The 13155-nt window shown below is 38.5% G+C and overlaps 1 pseudogene across 1 annotated transcript; it reads left to right on the forward strand.

Moving 5' to 3' along the window:
* Positions 1–2441: 2441 nt before the first annotated feature.
* On the forward strand, positions 2442–9284 carry LOC101967050 (5'-AMP-activated protein kinase subunit beta-2 pseudogene; annotated as a pseudogene). Its single transcript, XR_013425321.1, has 2 exons — positions 2442–4757; positions 9010–9284. The product of XR_013425321.1 is annotated as a 5'-AMP-activated protein kinase subunit beta-2 pseudogene (transcript).
* The last annotated feature ends 3871 nt before the right edge of the window (positions 9285–13155 follow it).

Raw genomic sequence — 13155 nt, forward strand, 5'->3', positions numbered from 1 at the left:
TTAGGAAGTGTGAAAGAGAAATCTAAAGAAGTTGGTTTTCAGAAAAAGAGGAGAGAGAAAGTGATTTTGGGGAGACAAGTAATTTGATATACCTTAGAGTACAAAAAACAAACATAAATATTAAGAAAAAATAGAAATATAAAAATAAGAGATAAAAGAATATATAACACAACTATAGTATACTATTCAGACATCCCAGTTCTCAGTAGCCTAATCCATGATAAGTACTTGACTTCACAAATTTTGGGGATATGAGGGCAGGAGAAGAGAGAAGAAGAAAATATATATATATCTCAAAGGAAGATACAAGGATTGTTTTTGTAGGAGATCAGTATTTTTCCTGCTTCCCTTTTTATCCAACAGGTGGGGTTGTCTGTTGTTTGCTGGTATCACCACCCTTAGGATGGTGAAGGTTATTAGGCTGGGAAGGTTGGTCTTGTGGGCAGAGCTCCTCGAGATGGAGTACAACACCTGCTTTTTCCTGCTGGGAGACTGCACCCCAAGGATCTCCTTTGGGGCCTGCTCATGTGATGTGGGCCCCTGTTCTTAACACTTTATATCATATATAGACCTCACAATTTGTTTTCTCTAATTTAATCTCTAACCTGTATCTTACTCATCCCATCTCTTTTACTTCCCAATCAGGAACCTTTATCTCCAGATGTCTTGTGGGCTGTGCTGTTGGAGCTGTGCACCTCTCTCGAGAGCTGTTTTATATTGGGAAGTCACTGTGCCAGGTTAGCGGCTGCTGGAGATAGCGGGGAGTTTGGGACTGTCATTGCCTTAATGTTACTTCTAAGCCCCAGCTAGTGTTCCAGGCTGGGAGTTTCCCCAACTAAATATGGTGACTAAGGTGTCCTAAGATGGAGGTAGCTGCTTTCAGCAATGAGGTGCCAGGTTGGGTGGTGCCAGGTGGTGGCACTGGGCAATGTGTTCAAAGATGCAGCTCTGTGGCAGTCAGTGCTGTGGCTGGTAGCTGTCTCTAGACCTTGTGTGGTGTCCCCAGGTGAAGGCTACCACATTTAGGGGACCAAGGCAGTGGTTTAAGTGTCCTAAGATGGAAGTGCATGTTGGTTTATTTTGAATCACAGTTTTGGAAGTTTCACTCCATGATCTGTTGGCCTGTTGTTTTGGGCCTGTGGCAGCACATTATGGGAAGTGCATGGTGAAGCAAAGCTGTTCATCTCATTGCCAGGAAGCAAAAAAGAGGAAAAAGGGACCACGGTCCCACTGTCTCCTTCCAGGGCATGCCTAGATGTCTTCAAGACCTCCCACTAGGTTCCACATTTAAAGACTCCATCTCCTCTCTATAGTGCCCAGCAGGAACTAGGCATTGAACACATGCAAATCTGTGAGATAGTAAAGTCAAACTACAGAAGTTATCAAACTGACTTGTTGGCAGAAGTTGTTTATAAAAATTTTGTTATTCATTTAATTTTATACATTTTCTTTTAAATACTGTTTGCAGCATCCTCCATTCTTAGACTATATTTTATTGTTTAAGTTGATAAATATGTATTATTTCCACTTTGGGTCAATTATAAATAAAATCATTATGAGCATTTAAGTATGACTGTATAGACATGTTTTCCCACCTATTGGACAAATTCTTAAGTGTGAAATATTTGATCATAAGGTGAATGTTTATGTAAGGATTTGTGATACTGTTTTACAAATGAGATGTGACTTTTTTATTTTTAGCAGTAGTATATGATATTTCTACTTGCTCCAAATTCTGTTAAAATGTGGTTTTAAATTAGATGTTTTTAATGTTATTCATTCTAGTTGGTGTATGGTGGCAAGTCACTATGGTTGTAATTTGCATTTCTTTGATGACTACTGCCAGTGAGCATCTTTCACGACTTATCAGTGACTGCCATATCTTCTTCTGTGAACTGTCTTCCAAACCTTTTATAAAGCATTGTCTGTCTCATTAATTAGTTGTAAGCATTCTTTATGTATTCTGGGCATTTCCCTACACATTTTTTTTAATTTTATGGCTTACATTTTTATTTCCTTAACCATGTATTAGCCTATTTATGCAGCTTTAAAAAAAAAACCCAGACTATATAATTTATCTTAAAATTATTTATTTATTAAAGTTCTAGAGACTGGAAAGTACAAGTGCCAGCACTGGCATCTCATTATTGCTGCTCTCAGCTTCCACTGTCTCCATCTGTATTTCCCTGTTGTCTTACTAAATTCTGACCCTGTTGTTTTATAACTACTCATTCACTTTTTGTTTCACATTTATTTCTAATCAAAATTATTGAAACATATTTTGCATCTTCAACTCATAAAATCTATTCCCTTGGGCCCTGCAAGATAAAAATGAACTGAGATGTAATCAAATATGCTAGTTAGGGGCGGGTGTGCCCCTGACGCTGCCGCTGGGGTGTTCCCCGCCAGGTGGCCCCCGACTCAGCGACTCAGCTGCAGCCATGGGAAACACCACCAGCGACGGGGTGTCCGGGGAGCGCCAAGGCGCCAAGGCTGCTCGCTCGGAAGGCGGCAGCGGCCATGCCCCCGGCAAGGAGCACAAGATCATGGTCGGGAGCACCGACGACCCCAGCGTTTTCAGCCTGCCGGACTCCAAGCTCCCTGGGGACAAAGAGTTTGTATCATGGCAGCAAGATTTGGACGACTCTGAAAAGCCTATGCAGCAGGCCCGGCCTACTGTTATCCGTTGGTCTGAAGGAGGCAAGGAGGTCTTCATTTCTGGGTCCTTCAACAACTGGAGCACCAAGATTCCACTGATCAAGAGCCATAATGACTTCGTTGCCATCCTGGACCTCCCCGAGGGAGAGCACCAATACAAGTTTTTTGTAGATGGACAGTGGGTTCATGATCCATCAGAGCCTGTGGTTACCAGTCAGCTTGGCATGATTAACAATTTGATCCATGTCAAGAAATCTGATTTTGAGGTGTTTGATGCTTTAAAACTAGATTCTATGGAAAGTTCTGAGACATCTTGTCGAGACCTTTCCAGTTCACCCCGGGGCCTTATGGTCAAGAAATGTATGTATTTTGATCTGAAGAGAGATTCAAATCCCCACCCATCCTTCCTCCTCACCCACTCCAAGTTATTCTTAACAAAGACACTAATATTTCTTGTGACCCAGCCCTACTTCCTGAGTCCAACCATGTTATACTGAACCATCTCTATGCATTATCTATTAAGGACAGTGTGATGGTTCTTAGTGCAACCCATCCTTACAAGAAGAAGTATGTCACTACACTGCTGTACAAGCCCATCTGAAGCCATCCTGTCTTGCCTTCATGGATTCAGGAGAAGCTTCTCCCTGGCCTTTGAACTGAACCAGTCTTACCTGAGACTGGAAGGCTGATTTGCTTTCAGGCCAATATGTGTGTTTCAGAGCTTCTGAGTAGGATGCTCTGCTTTTGTATTTGATTGCAGATGAGAGCTTTATGAGTTCATGGAATTTTTTTAAAGAAGAAAACATATACATATCAAGGGAAGGTTATTGGAAGCCTCCTAGCCCCAGCTATGGGTATTCACCAGGACCCCTTTTGGGGAGCTATAGAGATAACTGTACAGGGAGGTTTTTTCCCCTAAAATGAAAGAACAGCAAACTCTTGTTGGGTGAAGATTCTACCACTGCTACCTTTGGTGTCCAAAAAATGAACTTGAGCTAGACTGTTGCCCTACTTACAGCTTCTGCCTCGCAGGGGCAGCTTCTCTTGCATGGGGTCTCTGTATTTTCACAGTGTGTGGCACAGTCTGTGTTTTTTGATATAACAAAATGCCTCACAAGAACGCTTTGTTCTCTTATTTCACATTCTTCCTTTAATAGCCTCCCTCAGATCCCATACCTGACCCCTCACAAAATTCTTTCAGTAAGTGACCCCTTTGGAAAGTTCTGTGGGACCTGACCCACCTTATTGATGATGGTTGTCAGAATATCTCCTTTTTAGCCCACCAGAAGCCCAAACCACTTTGTTACCACTTGTTTTAAACTTCTACTAAAGAAAATATGGGTTCAATGTTATAAGAAAGGCATATGCAGAAGATCTATTTTTTTCTTTTAATTTGCTACTACAGCTTTGACTGTATGGCACATAGGTTTTCCTGTTTGGCCTGGCCTTGTTTCCAGTTATGCTTTCTCAGAGCAGACAGCTCTGCAGATAGACATGGACCAGGGAACACGTCTAGGACTTTTATCCTTGAAAGATTTTTATGTGCCTGCATTTTTCTTTAATTAAAAAAAATTCCTTTTCATTGGTCTTAAAAGACTATATTAGATAACTTAAGGCTTTTAATAAATGGCCCTTAAGATTTTCTTCTTTAGTTAGAGGAGACTATACTCTTATGTTAATATGGCCAGACCCATGTTCATCTTTATCCCAAGTACTGCTCCTGATACAAGTTCATACAGACTCATTGATACACATATGGATTCCCTCACCTGGTAAGATGTAAAGGCCATGATACAAGAAAGTATTCCTGGAAGGGTCTTTGTACTAAATAGTAAGAAGATCACTTTTTTCTTTGTGCCTCTTTTTTTAAAAATGTGTTTAGTAATGAGGTGGGGTCACTGATTTCCATTTATGGACTGAAAAATATTCAATCCACCCTTGGGGTTCAGAGATAAGACATTTTTTCCAAGTATCTTGGCTCTTCCATTTTACAGATAAATGCAAGTCAAACATTCAACCTTGAAGGAAGCCATACTTGATGGTTGAGAGACTCCTTGACTGCTAAGATGAACCCAGCCACACTGAAAGGGCACCTACAGGTCAGTTTAGCTACCTCTTGTTTTTTCCATGCAAAGCTGACAATTCAGTTATCTTTGGGAATGTAGACCTCCTTGATCCCAGGTATGAGGCAATAAGATGTGGGCTTGTAGTTTAGCAGGGAATGCAAGCTACTAAGTGCATTGGTGGTTAATTGTGGAGAGTAGATACTGCTTTTGCCTTTCAAAGCCACCTTCTGCAACAAAAGGTTTTTGTAGAGAACCTTTTATGGTCCAAACCATTTTGTCAGTGGTGTGCCATTATAAAAATCCAGGCCAAATCCTATTTTAACCAACTCTCAGGACCTATATAGTCTTTAGTTGTGCTGGAATTTTGTTCTTACCCAATATCCATTAAGTAATTGGGCCACCTAGAAGGATTTAAAATCTTGGTTTTACATGGAGGATTCTCTCATATTCATTTCTTGTCAATAGTACTGAAATGCCATTATCTGTGTGTTCATGTATTAAACTTTTTACTCCAAATTGGTATATGAGTATTGTGGGACAGGGAAGGAAATCTCCTCTATGTGTCTCAGACCAGAGGCTTCTCGTCGGTTGGGTCTGGCTCTAATGACAGTATGTTTTATTGTTGGTGATCTTCAGATTTAAATGTAGAAATGTAAAAATTTTGTTTCCCAAATTCTTCTTTCCCAGCCAGATGTGAAATAGGTGCCTACCAGTAGGTATGGAAAGGGATGTGTAGGGGGAATTGGGTAGTGACTACTTCAACACAGTTTCTTTTCTAGCCTGCTAATAAATGGCCCTGAGATACCCTATTTTGGTCTGTCACCAAGAAACTGTTCTAGAAGGGGAAAAGGGAGGAATAAAGGGAGCCTGATAACTCACCCTTTTATATTGGTTAGTTAAAGAGAGAGGTTATTTCCTTTAGAAGAGAGTGGTAGAATTTGAAAATGAATAAAAGCAAAAATAAATTTTTTACCTTTTTTTTTTTACCTCTAGGAATTTTGTTTAAGTCATAGTTGGCAGGATAAGAAGATAGCTCTTAAAAGGTGGCTGACCCTTAACAACAGCAGTATGGTATTGTGATTGTGGGGCAAAGAAAGAAGAGTGACTGAGTTGAGGAGTAAAGGACAAAGTAACTGAAAATAATCCATTTTTATAAGACAATTTAAATCAGACATAACCTGGTGATATATCCTTGGATCTCATTATACAAAATTTAGCATTATGTGGAACATTTTCCCTTTGTTTCTTGTTCCTACTAGCTGCTTTAATTTTATTTGTCAGATGGACTCTATCAAAGTCTTAAGTTAAATGTTACCTAAAATACATAGGTTAGTCATTTCACTGGTATGGAGAATTTCCACACCAGAGTTAGTAGGTTGCTTTAAGTTCAGACTTGAATGGGATTTAACCACTATAGGCAACACCCCTGCAGTGCTGACTTTTCTTAGCACATGCGTGTGTAATTAACGTGTAAAAGAGTCATCCAAAAGATGCTTCTGAGAAGATCTGACAAACCAGACTCACTCACTTTTCCTCCAGTTATTTTTAGTCCTTGTAAATCTACAGAATTTGAGAGAAAACCTTTGAAAAGTGCCAGTATTCCATGCATGCTGCTAAAATGAAGTGAAGTTTGGAAAGAAGTGATATCTCCAGACAGGATTTATAGTAATCTGGGGTGTAAATGAAGGAGAAACACTAATGATTGAATTCCCTGCTTTTATTGGGGAAATAGGGCTTTTAAAATTTTGACCTCAATTAAAAATGATATGCAATAGTCTATGTTTGTGTGTGTTTGAAATATATCCTATTCTCAGAGATTTCTATATCCTCACATTCTAGTGATTTGGGGCATGGGCTTATGAACACTATATAACTTATTCAAACATTATTTGCTTCATCCTTAAAGCCAAGTTCTTGCTGTCTTCTACCAGGGGCTGCTGGCTCCAATTACCCATGGGATGAAGGACCTGGTAGGGATAAGGGTCTTTCAAAACTTTATGGGTCTAGGCATTTGTCTCTCCTTAAGTGCCAATCACAACTGGAGATTGAGAAACTGATTTCTGCAGTGAACCTAAACTTTTGGAGTAAAAAGCCAAATCTTTTAAAAAATTTTAACAGAAAAGGAAGGAAGAAAAAAAACCCTCCAAGTTCGTTACTTGTATAATCCAATTATGAGCAATAGAATCCCTCCAGGATTCTCATTTGGGCCTTGTGTGATTTGTTTTTCTTACTTGTGCTTTGAAGTAAATAAGCTTCAGTAAAAAATAATTTTGTTATTGCTTTCAACAGTAGATGGTGTTGACTTGAATCATGTATAGCACAGTACTTTTTGCAGTAAGATTGGTGTGAAATACTAAACAGTATGGATTTTATAGGTATCGAGTTAGATGGTCAAGGGATATCTATATTGTTAGATATTGATGATCTTACTTATTTTCTATTCGACTTCAGAGAGCACCTTACCCAGCTTGCGGTTTTAGGACAGCCAAAGCTCACTGTTGTTGATTAGTCCTAATCTTTGCACTGGGTCCCCTATATGAGAGTCTTGTTTGAATTTTGGTGAATTAGAGAATGTTGATTTGTATTACACTAAAGCATCTTGAAGGAGTGTAGCTCTGTGTCTGTCATAAAGGGGGGATAAAGACTGTAATTTGAAGGGAATAAAATATGTGAGAACCTCCATTAAGTGGTGCTTTTTGTAACCTTTAATGCTGAGATATAGAGGCTGCTTTTCAATATTTCACAAAGGAGTGGAATACAAACAAGTATGAATTTTAAACCTTTACTCCAAATGTAATTGTCACTGGACCCTGAATTGCCTGAAAATTATGTGTAACTCATGCAGAAATGTGGGTTTTTCCCCATAAAACTGTTTAATAAAAGTATTACACAGCAAAAAAAAAATATGCTAGTTAGAATTTGTGGCTATATGTTATATGAAAAATTCTAGTTGTAAATTTCTTTGTCCCTGCTATATTGAGAGTTTGAACATACAGTGTTGGCAATCCACTTTTACTTGCTTATATTGATGAATGTAAATATAGCATACAGAAATTTTGTATTTTTTCGTCTTATATTTTTTAAAGAAAAAGAGAGAAAGAGAATATATATAAGTTTTCGGTGGACACAACATCTTTATTTTATTTTTTTTAAAGTATCTTTTTTTTTTAAAGATAGAGTGAGAGAGAGGAGAGAGAGAGAGAGAATTTTTAATATTTATTTCTTAGTTCTCGGTGGACACAACATCTTTGTTGGTATGTGGTGCTGAGGATCGAACCCGGGCCGCACGCATGCCAGGCAAGCGCGCTACCGCTTGAGCCACATCCCCAGCCCCTTTACTTTATTTTTATGTGGTGCTGAGGATCAAACCCAGCTACCTGCACATGCCAGGCAAGCGCACTACTGCTTGAGCCACATCCCCAGCCCTGGTCTTATTTTTCAACAAAACATTCCTATACAACTGAATTATCAGAGCTAATTTCTCCATCCTGATATTAATGGCTTTATAGGAAAAGGAAGAAATACCCAAACTAGAATGGTTGCTCTGTCTTTCCATGTGATATATTCTAAGCCATGTTATGATGAAACAAGGGGGCCCTTACTAAATGCTGAACAGATGCTGGAACCATGCTCTTAGATTTCCAAGCCTCCAGAATTATGAGTCAAATAAACTTCTATTCTTTATAAATCAACTGGTCTCAGATATTTTGTTACACCAACAGAAAACAGACTAAGACACTCCATTTCTTGAAGAGATGAAAACTAGATTTTCATATGTGCTGTGGGGTGTTTATGTTGTGACCATCCCAAGATCCTCTCAAGTTCTGACCACCTCCTCCTTCCTTTCACTGCAACTCCCTCACTGACCAGTGCTCAAGCTCTTGTGGAAACACAGTAGCAACTCCAGAATTTATATATGTGTAGACAAAGGTATCCCTCCTGCTTTACACTCTAGTTGTCTCAATATGTTTTAATTGATTTCTCTTCTGCTAAAATTATCTAGGTTTGTTTTCTGCTTTCAGCTAAGACTATTAATTTATCCTTAAGCTAAATACTTATTTCTATCATCTAAAATCCCAACTGACATAAGACATACTCCAAGACTAAGTGATTGCCAAAAACTCAGGGATATTGAACTTCACATAGTTCCCTCCCTCTTCTTATTGTAAAAATTGGAAAAGACATGATAAATAAATTAACAAATTTCCACTAATACATATACCTCACAAGGCATGAAATGCCTGATCAGGTATGATTTTCATCAAAATATTTATTGTTTTCCCAGCTGCTTAGAAAACTGGCAGAAACAGACCACCTCTTCTGACCAGCAGACTACTACAGGAGCCAAGACCCAGCCCAGACCGCCCACATCAGCCTGCGTGGGACCCAGGCTTACAGTAGGCCTGTGTCCACCCCTCCCCCTGGGGAGCAGACACCTGCCAGATTGTAGCCCCTGGGACAGGACAACCCCTTCCGACCAGCAGACTACCGCAGGAGCCCAGGGCAGGCCCAGATCATTCCGCACCATTTTGCACAGAACCCATGTCCAGGGTAGGTACAAGTTCACCCCCCCACACACACACACAACAGTAGATCCTAGAAGCAGCTGCATCTCAAAGCAGGCAACCCAAAGGGAGAGTGAGGTCCACTCTTTTAGCTCCATCTCTGTAAGACATTGCTTCCATCTTGGGGCACCTTAACTACTATCTCAAGTTACCTCGGCTATTGCCACCACCACCTTTAGATGCAATCCACATTGAGGGACACCAGCAAGGCCTGGAAGCCCAACATCAAAGTGAGATGCAGACCCTATGCAGGGGTAGCATAAGAATATAGGGAAGAAAGGTATTATCTCAGATCCCCACTGCAAGAAAGAAAGACACAAAGACAAGATGAAAAAACAAGAAAGGAAAGTGCCCTAAACAAACCAGGACACTATAATAACAGAACCCATGGACAGCAACATTGGTGAAATGTCAGAGAAGGAGTTCAGAAGGTTCATAATTGAAATGATCTGTGAATTTAAAAATGACCTAAATGAGCAAATGTAGGCAAAACTTGATCACTCCAACAAAGAGATAAAAGAGCAAATACTGGTAGAAAAGATTACTTCAAGAGAGAGATAGAGACTCTGAAAAAAAAATCCAGAAATCCTTGAAGTGAAGGATACAATAAGTCAAATAAAAAACTTAATAGAAAGCATAACCAATAGACTAGATCACTTGAAAGAAAGAATGTCAGATAATGAAGACAAAGTATACAATCTGGAAAATAAAGTTGGTCACACAGGGAAGATAGTTAGAAACCATGAACAAAACATCCAAAAATTATGGGACAACATCAAAAGATCAAATCTAAGAGGAAGGCACAAAGTTCCAAACCAAGGAAATGCACAATCTCTTCAATGAGATAATATCAGAAAATTTCCCAAGGATTAAGAACGAATTGGAAAACCAAATACAAGACACCAAATGTAGAAACTTGCATGCTAATGAAGAGGAGAGAGAAAACTCAAATTACTAACATATGTGACAACAGATACTATGGAAATACATAAGATAATTAGAAATTATTTTGAAAACTTGTACTCCAATAAAGTAGAAAATATCGAAGGCATTGACAAATTTCTAGAGTCATATAATTTGCCCAAATGAGTCAGGATGATATACAACATTTAAATAGATCAATTTCAAGTGATGAAATAGAAGATGCCATCAGAAGTCTACCAACCAAGAAAAGCCCAGGACCTGATGAATACACAGCTGAGCTCTACAAGACTTTTAAAGAAGATCTAACACCAATACCCTTCAATTTATTTCAGGAAATAGAAAAAGAGGGAGCACTTCCAAACTCATTCTATGAGGCCAATAATAGTTGGTTTGACTCCAAAACTAGGCAAAGACGCATAAAAAAAAAAAGAAAACTTCAGACCAATATCTCTAATGAATATAGATGAAAAAATTCTCAATAAAATTCTGGCAAATCAAATACAAAAACCTATCAAAAATATCATGCACCACATTCAAGTGGGATTCTTCCAAAGGATACAATGTTCATTCAACATACAGAAACCAATAATGTAATTCATTATATCAATAGACTTAAAGGTAAGAATCATATGATCATCTCAATAGACTCAGTAAAATCATTTGACAAAATACAGCACCTCTTTATATTCGAAACCCTAGAAAAATTAGGGATAACAGGAATATATCTCAACATCATAAAGGCTAATTATGCTAAGCCCCAGGCCAACATCATTCTAAATGGAGAAAAATTGAAGGCATTCTGTGTAAAAACTGGAACAAGACAGTGATGCCCTCTTTCACCACTTCTATTTAACATAGTTCTTTTATGGACATAATTATCCAAAGTACATGAATGAAGACACAAATTGGTGTGAATATTCTTTATATACAATGAGAGACATGAAAAATTGTGCTGTATATGTGTAATAAAAATTGTAATGCAAAAAATATAAATTTTATTTTAAAAAATAACATATTTCTTGAAACACTGGCCAGAGCAATTAGACAGATGAAAGAAATTAAAGAGATACACATAGGAAAAGAAGAACTCAAAGTGGCACTATTTGCTGATGATACAATTCTATAATATATATATATATATATATATATATATATATATATATATATATATATATATAAAAGCTCCACCAGAAAATTTCTAGAACTAGTAAATAAATTCATCAAAGTAGCAGGATATAAAATCAACACCCATAAATCAAAGGCATTTCTGTATATCAGTGACAAATCCTAAGAAAGGGAACTGAGGAAAACTACCCCATTTACAATAGCCTCAAAGAAAAGTATTTGGGAATTAACAAAAGAGGTGAAAGATCTATATAATGAAAATTACAGAACCCTAAAGAAAGAAACCAAAGACCTGAGAAGATGAAAAGATCTACCTCTCCTTACTGGAGAGATATACATAGCTCAGTGATTGAGTACGTGGATCTTATGCATGAGGCCCTGGGTTAGATCCTCGGGATCACCAAAATGAAAACAAAAACAAAAAACAAAAACTCTCAACCATTAAAATTAAGATAAATCTGGGAAAAGATATAAGTTAATTACAAGGTAGGCACTTTTGGTTTGTTTTCAGTTTCCTGATATATCCTAGATGCAAACTGTGTCATCTATTCAGTACTCAACAAATGAGAGTTGAATGATCATTGTCATCCCTACCCTCTTCTAGAGACTCTGTCTTTATCAATGGGGCCTCAGATCAAATATTCTGTGGCATCTGCAGCACAAGAGCTTCTCACACTGAGGTCAGAGCCATTGGACTTTTCTTACAAGAGCTGCCTTCCCTCCCTCCACACCAGACCTTCTGCAATCCACAGTAGCTAAGTACATTTTGATCTTCAGAAAAGATGATCCTTAACTAATGGGTCATATTTTCCAACTAAACAAAAACTTCTGTTAGACTCTGTTGTACCCATGCAGGAATCTGTAATGGAGCAAGTGCTAGGAGGACAGTGAAATTGCAAGAAGATGGAACTCTAAAGAGAATTCATCTAAGATGAGAAATCATGAAATCCTTCCTTTCTGCTATTCCCATAATCTGTTTCCTTTACAAATATTGGAAGAATGATGGAAAATACAATCCAAGAAAATATCCTGGGATTTGTGGGACAATGACAAGAAAAAATTACTTCTGCTACTTTCAAAGATTAGAGACACCCAGAGGAGACAAGACCAGAACTCCTACTTAATAACAGAAACAGGGATAATTCTCAGTAGAAACCGAGAAATTTAAAAAAAAAAAAAAAAAGATGGGAGCAGAAGGTCACCCTCAGGTCTCTGCTTATGTGGCTTGATGCCTTCCCTGCCCATGGTCCTGGAGACAGGAATTGCCCTGGGGATGCTTCAGTCCCTGTCATCACAGATCCTAGAGGGATAAGGTTCAAATGAAGGGACAGGACTAAGGACCAGGAAAGATGATCCAACTAAGGAGTGACCACATCAAAGCCCAGGATGGCTGGAAACAGACTGGGTACCACCTTATCTACCCTCAGTTGCTTTCATTCTTCCCCAGTCCCCACCTGCAGCAGAGTCAGCACAGAAAATGTGGATTCTGGAAGTCTTCAGGTCTTATTTTCTCTCTGTAACTTTAGTAATGTTCCTTTCATTCAATTAGCACATCGATCACATTTTATGCCACTAGTTTGAAATATAAATCAATATCCAGATCCTGTTTTTCCATAATGAAGGAAGAAGCTACATCTCAGGGCAACATAAAGCTAAATGAGTAATGAAGACATCTGTTACACAGGAAAATAGATTCAGGAGGAAAACAGGACAGCATGGGGAGTGGTCTTGGTGATCAGAGATGTGCTCCTCTCTCCATTTCCTTACATTATGATGACAGGAACACAGACACAGTTAGATGCCAACTGCATAAGAGA

The sequence above is a fragment of the Ictidomys tridecemlineatus genome, chromosome 8, assembly GCF_052094955.1.
Source record: "Ictidomys tridecemlineatus isolate mIctTri1 chromosome 8, mIctTri1.hap1, whole genome shotgun sequence".
NCBI classification, from domain to species: domain Eukaryota; kingdom Metazoa; phylum Chordata; class Mammalia; order Rodentia; family Sciuridae; genus Ictidomys; species Ictidomys tridecemlineatus.